The sequence below is a fragment of the Sciurus vulgaris genome, assembly GCF_902686455.1.
Source record: "Sciurus vulgaris genome assembly, chromosome: 2".
Classification (NCBI taxonomy): Eukaryota; Metazoa; Chordata; class Mammalia; order Rodentia; family Sciuridae; genus Sciurus; species Sciurus vulgaris.
In genome coordinates this window covers 166,593,024-166,603,281 of record NC_136462.1, presented here as the reverse complement: position 1 = coordinate 166,603,281, position 10,258 = coordinate 166,593,024, and the positions used below count along the sequence as shown (strand labels likewise).

General features: G+C 37.2%; 1 long non-coding RNA gene across 1 annotated transcript; it reads left to right on the top strand.

Moving 5' to 3' along the window:
- The first annotated feature begins 536 nt into the window (after positions 1-536).
- LOC306655232 lies at positions 537-9,819 on the top strand. The gene is made up of 2 exons (XR_013762241.1): positions 537-830; positions 6,194-9,819. It is a non-coding gene; the product is annotated as an uncharacterized lncRNA (long non-coding RNA).
- The last annotated feature ends 439 nt before the right edge of the window (positions 9,820-10,258 follow it).

Below are 10,258 nucleotides of genomic sequence, written 5' to 3'. Positions count from 1 at the left end.
CTGTGGAAGTCAATTCCAGATTTCATTCTCCAAAGACTTTTAACAACAGCAAAGTAAAAATATGACTTCCTTCCAGTGTTCGCTTAGGACATTTTCCCTTTGATGTGATTGTAAGAGGTGAACTGTGGAAGGCTGGCTTCTATTTTGTACCAGGAAGAGAAAAGTCAGGAAAGACTTTACTTTTATTTGCAATGAATATCAACACCTTCCTGTTAGATGTCAAAAGAAGTTTCTCCTTAGAATATAAACTTATTGAAAATGTTTTTTAAAAATAAAAACTTTACTTTTTACTCGCTGAGAAAATGATAAAAAATTCTGAGTACTTGCTGATATGAAATATAATAATTCTACTAAAATTCAGTTTTGTATGAATTTTATCTGGTACAAAATTAATAGTAAAAATAATGATTTGGAGTCAATTCACTACATTGAAATCTGATTTTTTTCTTTTTTTTTTTTCTTGGTTCTTTTTAGATATGCATGACAGTAGATTTTGAACCAACCACATCAACCCTTTGGGCCTCAGTTTTCTTTTCTATGAAATGAACTATTAATTTAGATATTCAACAAGTTCCCTACCAGCCTGGCAATTCCTTGATCAATTTCCCAGTGATATTTTGGTTTTCTCACGTTTACTTGCAAATCCTAAATTACGTTCACTGTTCTTGATGTGTTATTTTTCATCTTTAAATATTCTTTGTAACTCGCCTATTCCTTTTGCCAAACTCTAGCACACCATCTCCTATCTGACATTTGGGAATGCAAGCTGATTTCAGATAACAGAGTGGTTTCCAGAAAAGGACTCAAAGAACATGGACAGTTGTGTTCAGGTAATGTGGAACTATCTATTCCTCCTAGCTTGTGTCTTAGTGAGTTTGTCTTCTCTGGGAACTATGCTCTCTGGGGACTACTATGGATAACTGTTTTCTAGGAACCACTTTTAGCCCATGGCTCAGAGAGACTCTCAATGGGAAAATAAAGCCTGGTGATATGTTGGGGCTGGCTCAGTTCCTATAACTTTGCAAGGTCAGTCGCACATTTCTGTTCCATCCCATGTTTAGTGATCTCTTATAAGTGGCTTGAAATTGACTGCCATAGGGATATTTACACCATAAAAATCAGGAAGTGCTACAGATCACTGAGTACACCTAGGTATTACACATGAATCCCCCCACCCCCAGACACACACACACACATATTCAGAATAGGTAAATGTCTTTTTTGTCAGGGCAAAGAATGGGAATGAAATGTTCCCCTTTCCCAAATACCCTTCTATAATTATTTATTCCCCAGCATAATATATTCATGCACATAATTTTTTTAGAAATTTATAAAATGGATAATTATTTCACGTAATTATTAATGGAATGCATACTCAGGATACATTAAAATGGATTATGAATAGAAGGAAAAAGACCATTGTTTGTATTCGGATAACCCAAATTATTACTTTTAGTGATCTATTAGTGTATTCCCATTAATATGAACTTTCCTATGAATAAACCTGTGAAAATGGAATACTTTGTTTAACCATTCCCCTGTGATTTAGGTTTCTTCCCAATTCTGCAATATTATATATAACACTGCAGTGAACAACTTGATATGCCTTAAATGGCAGAGAAAGGCTTAAGAAAGTGTTATTTTGTTTGGTCCTGAATTCCCTGAATTTTTGACAAGGTGGAGAAGATGGCATGAACAGTTTAATCATGGCCAAGAAAAATTCAGCTGTCGATGTAGCAGTTTAGAGAACCTGGTGATTTATGGAAGTTCTTTAAATGCTAACTGAATGGTGCATGTGGGTGTGTTGAGATATACTGCCAGGTGGTTTTGAAAAGAGCTTGCCAGGGCTTAAATCAACCCTATCATCAGGTTAAGAGCAGAAGCCAGCTATTTTTTCCTCATTTCCCAATTCTAGACCTAATTGGGGACACATGTTAGGAATATTTGTCACCTAATTCATGGAAATCCAAGCAACACATTCAGGGATATTTGGGTGCAGCAAAGGTAGAACTTTATGTTGGTGGGTGAGGCCAAGAGCTTCTGGGAAGAATTATTTGTCAAACCCACCTCCAGATTGCTGGGCAGGCTTGTTCCTGAACCTACCGCCCCAGCAGCAGATTGAGCCAACTAATCTGGTATGTTGTGTTCTTGATAGCTCTGCTTTCAGTATATTTGTGCATATCTCCACCTGCTCTGTCTACCCAAGTGAAGGTTCTGCTGTTGAATACATTTGGTTCTGATTTTATTAAATTCTCCCTCTAATTTGATTTATTGGACATGTAGTGTACAATTGCCCACCGCAAGTTATGATGATGCGGTTGCTCAGAAAATTGAACAAGATGTTGTCCTCATTCTTTGAGTTTGACGGTCTAATTGAGGAGAAAAGAGGGATTAAAACACTCAGGGTATGGATTGCCGACTATCATCATGAATTGATACTAAGATATGAGAAACACAGGAAGGAGGTGTGGAACAATGGCTTCATGAGAATCATGGCATAGAAAGTTTTATAAATGGTGAACATAGAATAAAGGAATTTTAGTGAGAGGGAGTTTCATAGAGAAAGTAACAAGAATTGCTTATTGCTAAGATATCTTCTTTACTCACATCACTCATGGCATCAAATGTGTGGGGACATTGCACCAAACGATTCTCCACATTTCTGCAGACACCCATAGGGTGCCCTACAATTTTATTTAATTTTGAAGCTAACTAGCTGAAGTTAGTGCAGACTCCATAGGTTAGGGTTCAGTTCACTAGACTGTCCCCAATTTCAGGTGCCAATCACAAACAATGCATCCCTAGATTACCCAAACTTCTGTTGAACTTGGATTCAAACTGTTGGTCCCCCCAAGTCCTTCATCAAGTTTTCTAGTTTGCAATAATGGCTCACAGAACTCAGGCCGACACTTCACTTATGTTTACTGGTTTATTATGAGAGATGTTTTAAAGGTTACAAAGAAACAGCCAGGTGAAGAAGCACATAGTGCAGGGCCTAGAAGGGTCTTTCATACAAGAGCTTCTCTTCCCACAGAGTTGGGGTGTGCAACACACCTCATAGCATGTGGATGCAATCACCAACTTTTTGGAAGGTCACCAAATACCATTATTTAAGTTTTTATGAAGTTTAATCTGTAGCCCCTATTCCCATTCCAGAGATTGGTGACTGGAGATAAAACTAACCAGTCCTCTAATCCCTTGGTCTTTCTGTCGATCAGTCTCATCATTAGACTATCTAGGAGCCCCATCTTCAGGTGCATAATTAGCATAAACTCAGGTGTGAGCAAAAGTAGCTTCTTATGGAAAATAGACACTCCTATCTTTTAAGAAATTCCAAGTTTAAGCCAGGCATGATAGTGTATGCTTGAATCTCAGTGACTCGGGCGACTAAGGCAGGAGGATCTCAAGTTCAAAGCCAACCTTAGCAACTTCGTGAGACCCTAGGTAACTCAATGAGATCCTGTCTCAAAACAAAATATAAAATAGGGCTGGGGATGTGGCTCAGTGGTTAAGTGCCCCTGGATTCAATCCCTGGTACCAAAAAATAAAAGAAAAAAAGAAACTAATTCTGAGTTTAATGAAATTGATGCCAAGAACTAGAGACAAAAACCAAATATAATATTATTGTGTCACACTCACAATTTGGTAGCCCATTCTAATAAAGGGATCTCATATATGTAATTATGGCTAATCAAGGTAGGAAACACCCTGAAGAGACTATGTATAGGTTCAAGAGATAGTAGTGGGGTGTGTTTCTAGAATAGTCAATTGTTCCTATGTCAAAGATCATGTCTTTGGATTCCTTTAAGAGAAGATCTTAAGACAAGTAGTTTAATTAGTCTATTTGGGAAATAATTCCAGGAAGCAGGGTGAGAGGAGCAAAGTGAAGAAGGAAGGGGAAAATTTTCAATAAAGAAAGCAAAACAAACAGCTTTGGAACTGAGGTAAGGGACCACTTGTTAGAATGCAGAACTTAAGGGTATGCGAGTAATCAACATGAACTATATATGGATGAAGTATATTTTAGAATAACAAAGCCAACACAAAAATTCACAATAAACGAATTATCAAGATTTTTATTAAAGACAGTGCTCTCGTGGGCCATATCAGAGCCTAAGGCAAAGGAAAAGTTATGTAAAATACATTTTATGCATTTTAAGAGGTTATTTTTCCTAGAACATTAAGTTAATTGAAAGAATATCATAAACTTAAAAAGTAGGCATAATAAATATCAAATAATTTTAAATTTAAACATTACCTATATCAAAAAGAAAAAAATTATAATCTTACTTTACTGGTTTTCATGCATGCAAAATCAATAATGTTTTCCTTAAAACCATTAAACACTTAACCATACATAAAAACTATTACATAAGAACATATATATTTGCTTTTATCCCAGGCTCCAATATGGCTTGGTATTGCACTGATTTCTATTGAGGGCTTAATCTGCCAGCTATCCTCTGATAATTGCCTTACTGAGAAGTTAGGGACCGAACCACTTAACTACCAACTCCTGCCCTGCATTGACTGGGGGCTTTTCCTGTGGATGGTACTCTAAGAATGCTCCTGGGGAGGCCAAGTCCTTTAGGAAAAGCACAAATATCATCTTCCATAGAGGGCTTTGATGAGCATGGAAGGACCACAACCTTTTACACAGTAGAGCTCAGTGAAAAGATGAACGAATCAGTTCTAGAAGGACTGGTGAAAAATACAGAAAAAATAACAGCTGGAATTCATGATACTGCAACTCACAGAAATAATGCACTTAGGAAACAAGGATTGAGGATAGAAGGGTAAGTATGACTGAGCAGTAGAAGAGAAGGATTGATCCAAAGCTCTGTCCATCACCCACTTTAGAGAGGACAAAGAGATGTGGAAACATAAAGAAGGTCCCAGAAGAACAGGCAAGACTGGGGAGCTGGCTATTGAAGTCTCTATTTGGAGACACTTGAAGGGGAAAAGAATAAGAAGAGATGAGATAAATATATGACAAGATGACAGTTGAAAGTATGAGATCCTGATTTTTAGTTCTCTTATTCTCTTTTAATAAGAGAGGTTTGAGCTATTTAACTCAGATCAAGTTTATTGTTAATAAACCTAGAAATGAAGAAAAAATAGAAATGATAGTGGAGGATCCCAGTTAGGACAGGATGAGATAGGATCAATTCTAAGGAGATGAGCCAATTTTAGAGATGAAGAAATGGTAATGGATAGGAGTTCTGCCTGGATTCTAGCTTTGTCTCAATCTTTTACCAGCTGTCTCAACATTAGATAGTTACTTAGTTTTTTCTCACTTAGTTTGCTATATCATCCTTTCTTTGGAGCCCCAAATACAAAATGACTAGCTGACTGGACATATTAAAGTCCAAGGGTAGAAGGAATCAATAAAAAATGACTTAATGCTCCAAATATATTATCTTTCTACATATGCATAAGTAAATCTATAGAATTCAGAAGCTATTTATGATGCAACTGTTTCTTTAAACAGTAATTTATAAATAATTGATGTGGTTTGGGGTCCTTAAAGTGATTTAAGTGCTACAGCTTAGTAGTCCCTAGACAGTCACGATGTCAGAACATCACAGTTTCTGCACCTCTAGTTTCCAGGATACCCCTTGGGTCTGCCTGGGCTATAATAACAGTAATTACTGCTATTTGTTGTGTACTGATGTTGTGAAAGACTCTGTGCTAAGGACTGAAAGCTTTTATTCATAATCAGTAATCTCGAAAAGACCCTGCAAAGGAAGCATTATTTTTTCCATCTTAAATTAAGACATGAATGCTCACAGAAGTTAAGGAATTTGTTCAAGAACTCTTAGGTAGAAGTGTTTTAGAGTTGTTATGGAGACCTCAGTCTGTCTTATTCCAGAGGTCGTGGTATTTCTGTCTCACATTGGACTAGCTCTCATTTCCTTTGGAAGTAGAGTCTGAGGCAAGGAAGTATGTCCAAGTAGTTTATTTGCAAAGTGATCCCAGAGATTAGGTGAGAGGGATGTGAGAGAATGAGGAAAGGCAGAAAAACCAATATGAAGGTGAGTTTTGTTGAGGACCCTGGTGTGGGTAACTTGGGTTTGATCATTTCCAGAATTTTCTAAACAGCTTATAAATGTTTCTCAGAAATTTCCACTTCAGAATCAATAGAAATGATTATCCATCCCTCAGTGTTTGAAATTTGTCTTTGCCCTTTTAGGAGATGCATTTGTGCTGGATGACTGTTGCTTGCTTTTGAGCATCAGAGAAGACTCAGAAGAGAAGGGGATAGGGAACAACTGAGATGAGATACATGGAATGTGAAGAAATCTAAACTTGTATGGACCTGCCTGCTGCTGCCACACCCAGGATCGGAGGTGAGGCTGAGCAGATTAGCCCAGGCACCAAGGGCTCCTACAGTGTCACACTCCCCTGGACTCAAGCCCTTACAGGTCACACTGATACAGAAAGTCTTCTGTTGCATTGGCTTTAGAGAGGCAGCAGAGCTTGAATAACTCAGTCACACCCAAGTGACAAGCCACTCCACCAAATTAAGTCTTGGGAGGGGAGGCATTGTGAAGTGCATGGATGGAAAGGATTTTTTTTCACAATGAAAATAGCAGATAGACCAAGGAAGACCCGAATTTGTTGCTGAAATAGTTTTCCTGTGGAAAATAGGAGGCTGGAAAGATTTGGTTAAAATATTTTCTTATTCAAGATACAAATTCTTTTTTATACAAATACATTTTGATAACATCAAGCTACTACGAGACAGTGCAACGGAAGTACAGCTTTGAGCCAGGAACTATAAAGTGACTGAGATTTCACTCTACTTTCAATTTAATGAACTTATCTGCTGCAAACTCATGGATGCTAGTAGGATTTAGGGGACTCTGCATCAGAGACAAAGGACTTTACTACTGAGGGCACAGCAAGCTGTATGGACATCAGCATGTTTGTGTTCATTTCCCTTATGCTCAAGTTCAAAAAGAACTTTATAGAAGGATCCAAATGGATGCCCTTACATGTAGTAGGTTACATTATGGAAAGAAACACTGAGTTTAAGGAATTTGAAATATGCATATTGACCAGGTGAGCTCTCCCTTTGCATAGAGTGAGAAACTATCTTTATTATTCTGAATAGAAATGGTACCTGCCATTTCCTCTAGAAAGAAATACTATCTCTTTCTTCCAAGGATGTAAGAAGACCTTCCCTTGAATTCAGATGCAGATGCTATCTTTGTCTTTTAAGGCCGCTCAGTTTACAAAAGATAATCTGGAATAAAGGGAAATTAGTGAAGAAATGCAAAAGAGTTATGAAAAATTTTCTTTCAGTATGTTGCCTTTCAACTAAAGGGTTTGACCTTTAGTTGATTCACAAATAAATGTTTTACTGCAGAGAAGTGAAGGACATGCTTAGAATATTTGGATTAGCAGAAACTTTGAATGGGGTGGGAGAGAGATAGAGATAGAGAAAGAGATAGATAGATAGATAGAGAGAGAGAGAGAGAGAGAGAGAGAGAGAGAGAGAGAGCACACAGGAGAGGAGAGGAGAGAATTGGGAGAAAGGAGATGAAGAGAAAATAGAGACAGAGGGAGAGACAGAGGGAGAGCCAGAGAGAGCCAGAGAGAAAACTAGAAAATATACAACAGATTAAAAATAGGATATGCAGAGATGGTAAACTTGGGTGGGTAAGATGGATGGATGGTTGGATGGATGAATGGGTAAATGAAGTAAAAAAAGGCAAGTGCATGTATGAATGGATATATAAATGAGTAGATACGTAAATCATTATATGAATAAACTGAACCACTGATAAAGAGAATAATGGAAAGACAGATAGAAACCCACAAGGGCTAGAAAAAGTCAGAAAAAGACACAAGAATAGGAAGAATAAATGAGAAAAACAGGCAGGGAGACACGGCAATACAGAGAAAGAAATACATAGATGGGCAAATGAAGAAAGATGAAAACTGACAGGAAGGAGAGGAATGGGTAGATGGATAAATGTATGGATTAAAGGTAGAAAAAGGTAATATGATAATGCTAAGATTGTGAGCTTGGGCTCTGTATTTAGGTCTATTGGTTAGGGTTCTGCCATTGTCTAATTGCACAGACTTTTCATCTATCAAATGGGGATAATAATAACAATACCACCCTTAGAGGGTTGTTTTAAGATGGAAATGTAATAATTCTCATAAATGCTTAGCAAGTTGGCAGGCTTATGATAATGATATTATACAGAAGATAATTTGTTACATCAGCTGCAACACCCATTTCTATGAATCGTATAGACTTCAACATTGTCAGCACTCAACATTAAATTTTAGTTTCCCATTGGAGCCAAAGCTAAATCTAGCAGATGTTGTCGAACTTTCGTAAAGCCAACACTGGCATCCAACGCTCAAGCAGCAATTTTATGCAAACGGGATCTTCTCATTATGTTATCCTCTTGCAATCCATAATTATTGCTTCTGAATGAATCTGAGGTTTTCTTCATCTCCATGAAATGAGGTCACACTACTTATACAGTAAATTAAAGGCAAATTGAGCAGATGAGATGTATAAAATGAGCATACAATATTTTAGAGCCATTGACACAGTGCTAAATGAGTTGGTTTCCAATCCAAACCAAGTATTTATATAATTTGGTTCAACATCCCAACATTCGAATGGAATCCCACGCTCTCTACAGACTTGTTACACTTTTACTCTGTACAGAGTTAGCATTTACAAGGAATTACTTCCTGAGTCTCGTGATTCAAGTTTTATATCCAAGCACATAATGTTTTACACTTCATTATTGCTTTTTTAAATAAAAGATGGTTTTGCCTAAGTTATTCTGATATAGCGTATTATTCTGAAGTATTTACAAATAAAACTCCATGAAAAGCACAACCTAAAATGTTTGGCTACATCAGAATACTATCAGGCCTCTTTTTCTGAAGCACTTCTTTAATTGTTCTTCAAGTATTCAAGCATTTACATTTCAAAAGGTAGTCATTATAATTTCTGGGACACACTTTAATTCAATTATTTACTCACTTTTAATGAGGGTTGAATTAATTAAAATTATCCTGTTTTAGGGAAAACTATGTGTTTTTCCCCCCCAAATTCTCCTTTGCTCCTCTCATGTCTTAATCCTGGTTGGCTTCATGAGTGAACAAACATACAGATGGTATAATTTGAAGAGCAGCATGATAATACATGTGAAAAGGTTTCAAAATAATTGCCTGTCCCTTTTCTGTTAAATATCTCTTTTGTCAAAAATTCCACCCTTAAATAGTCTTTCATTTTGCTTAAAGAATTTTCCCTTTACAGATCCTCTTTTAAAACATAAAACCTTCTGAGTAGGAAAGTTTGGAGTGGGAAAGTTATGCTTGAGGTAAATTTGTTTTATTTGGATCATTTTCCTTACTAGGCATTCAGGTCCAACAAGTATTTTTTAATCTGACATTAGTGTTGATCTGTGTGGAGTGACTCAGTGGAGATGGGAGGTCTGCTGTCCTTTTTTCATTCATTTATCCATTGTCCACTGAGGTCAGATATGCTATGCTACTGAGTATACAATACAGAATTTATATTCATGGAATGCACAAATTATTGAGTGAAATGATTGGTGTTTAAATAATAGCAGAATCAATAAGTGAAGGTTGCAGTGACCTGGATGAAAGAGAGATGGAAAGAGAGGTGAGGATTTGTAGATTTCCTGTATGTATGTGAATGTCAGTGGTGGAGTGGTCGCCTAGCATGTGTGAGGTCCTGGGTCATTTCCCAGCACCACCACCAAAAAAAAAAAGAAAAAGTGAAGATGTCTGAAATTCACTTTTCTAGGCCCAGAGTGCTATCTTGCACAGAAAAATTCATGTTAAAGATCAGATACTCCTGAACAATAAGCAGAAAGCTTATCAGAGAGGTGACAGGCAACAGTTTTATAGTCCACAGAGATAAATACAAAGAATAAAGTTAGCTTAGAAACCGGGCTCCAACTTACAGTTTATGGTTTTCTCTGGCCCAGAGAGTTGCTGCTGAGTCATGTATAGTGTCTTCCTGCACTCCTGACAGCTGTCAGTTCTATTCTTTCGTGCTCGTTCTGAGGCTTTCCTGGCTTTTCTACATGCAGCGCTTTGTATGTAAAGGGGTGGTTCTAGGGTTTGTCCCTTTCTGGACATCCAGTTCACTGAGCTCAATATCTCAGGTCAGTATGTGCTCAATAAATTCCAGGTATATGAATAACAGTGGTAACTCTCAGAAGTGGATATTATTATTCTTATTTGTTATAAA